Source organism: Adiantum capillus-veneris, chromosome 10 (genome assembly GCF_014529385.1).
Source record: "Adiantum capillus-veneris isolate H3 chromosome 10, ASM1452938v2, whole genome shotgun sequence".
Taxonomy (NCBI): Eukaryota; Viridiplantae; Streptophyta; class Polypodiopsida; order Polypodiales; family Pteridaceae; genus Adiantum; species Adiantum capillus-veneris.
Window position 1 is genome coordinate 113,897,027 of NC_140940.1, and position 2,589 is coordinate 113,899,615.

Consider the following 2,589-nt stretch of genomic DNA (forward strand, 5'->3'; position numbering starts at 1 on the left):
GCTGATTGCCCATAGGTGGACTGGCCTTAAACTGGGAGGAACATCAGGTGAGTTGGTATGGAAGTGCAATAGAGTAGTGAATACATTGGAGTGGGGAGAGCTAACTAGATGCTTCCAAAAACTCCATTTTGCACTGGTCCCCTTGGTTCTCTAAATCTAGCAACATGCCATTGAACCCTCTTTAGAGGGACACAGTCAAAAAGATGAACAATAAAGGTCTAAGGCATTTGTCTCATTTCTGGGATACATTTAGTAGGGATGGAAAGATATTGATCAATTGGCTTCTCAATTCAATCTAAGTGGGACAGAAAGACTTCTGATAATTAGAGTTCTGGAAGGACTTGAAAACTCTTGTATGCCTGTAAATAAATCGGACTTTGTGTGGAAAGTCTGGCAATGGCCCAAAACCATGAAATTTGGGAGACCAAAAACCAAGGATTTTTATCTTTCTCTTATGCTCTTGAGTGATTGGTTCTCCCTCTTCAACAAGAAATGGGGAAAGTAGTAGACGAAGGCAAGATGGGGGGCGGTAATGAATAATATATGGTCTCCACAATGGCCCATGGCATGATGTTCTTTATATGGAAATTTATATGGGGGCTTTGCCGACAAAAGTGAAAACTCATGCTAGAAGGGTCAGCTCAAATAGATGCAGTGGGGTTGCAAAATGGCTTGCACAGTGAAAACCTCCCTCATTTGTTCAAGGATTGCTTGGCTATCAGTGGCCTAGCAAGAAAAATGTGCAAGTGGGCTCAAAAAACATGGAGGATAGGTTTCTTTAAGAACAACCTGTTTCCTTGAGGGATGAGGTTTAAGAGCTAGGCACTCCTAGAATGCACTCAAATCGTCAGGTTGTACTACTTTAAGGAAATATAGAAGGGCAAGAACTATAGGGTGTTCATGAATAATCTTTTACTACTAGCTTCAAGGAGATAATACTCAAAATCAAGGAATTGATTGTCTCCACCACAAGTAAAAGGAGGGACTCATACGATTGGTATTGGGCCATTAATGCCGCTCTAACGGGATAAAGCTGATCTATTGTGGGGTAGTGGGTTGCTGCTTTGGGAAGCCCAATTTTTTTCCTATGTAATATGATCGCCCTTACAGCTCGGCACGAGCTTGAGATATCTTTGTGCATTATTTTGATGAATATAATACATACACTCACTATTGTGAGTTTTGGAAAAAAAGGGATTGCAACCACACATGTGATCCTATGGTTCGCAGGGCACCCTGCTCCTACTTGCGGCAACTTGCAAGGTTTCAAAGCACGGATTCTCAGGGCGGTCTTGTGGCAAGGCTATATTGTGGAGCTGGGTGTGATCGACGGCATGCTTACGAGTTGTGAAGCGTGGTCTCATTTGGGGTGAGGAACAAGACTGCTTCGTCTATTTGTCAAGTGGACCCCCTTGCCATCCCCCTCTTTCGGGAGTAAGGGGAAGGTTTTCACTCTCGTTTCTCGTAAGGAGATGAATCAGCCACCAATTCTATTGCACAATCTTGTGGGCCCTCCTCTCAACTGGTAGTTGATAATAGGTCTGGTGGTAGCAAGGGCATTTCTTTTTGGGGTTTGACTCTCCATTTAAAGCCTGCTCTTTCTTGATGCATTTTTTTATTTGGTTCCATGGCTGATCTCCAACATGCAGAGGTCAGCATGGCAGCATGGTGGCGTTTGAGGTCATTGGATTGTTGTTGGGCTTTGTGTTGTTTCTTATGGATCTGGTGATCGCAGTGGATGTTGTCAATCTTCTGTGAGGTGATGGAGCAAGCTGGCTTGCCCCTTATGCAAATCTATCGGCCTTTACAATTCTACGGAGGTGCCTAGCGAGATTGAGGTGGCAATACACCTAGCACGGTGGCACCCGCCAAGCAGACCTCTCCTATTGTGGTATATTCTATTGATTTTTGGAATGTCCTTGTCTTCTTTTGTTGCGGATGGTTTTGTATTGGGTTATACGTTCTTGGACCTTTAAATTGGCCATGGCTTGTATTGAGCATGACCGTAATGTTGTATTTTTGTTTAATTTAACCTCTCATCAGGGATTCCCAATCTTGAAAATATAAAAATCCTTTCAGAACGTCTTAAATGCGTAAGTGAAGTGTGACTTTGGGAAATGAAAAGACACATGAAGGTGGAAAGTCAAAAGTCTTTTTGAGTCCGTATAAGAGGTGGTTGAGTGCACATTGGTACATTTGTGTTTCTCTTCTTCTTTATTTTCTCTTGAGCATTTTCTTCTCTTTAGAGCATCCTTGCACTATGTAGGTAGTGAATATATATATTTATTGAATCCATTAGGAATAATATGTGAGATTTGCAACCAAAAAAAAAAAGAATTGCAACTACATACACTACATTTTCCAAAGGAGCTAGCTTGGTTGGTTGGTTGAGTACCAAGCCTTCATGACTCAGGCCATGGGTTTAATTGTGGCCAGGCTGTTAGGAAATATGACATAGCTAAGTAGATAACTGAGTAGATTACTTAATGGAGAGAGATAATTTTCCACACAAGAGATTATAGAGTAGAAAGAGAGAGAGAGAGAGAGAGAGAGAGTACACACGATATACGTGGTTCACTCAATGTGGGC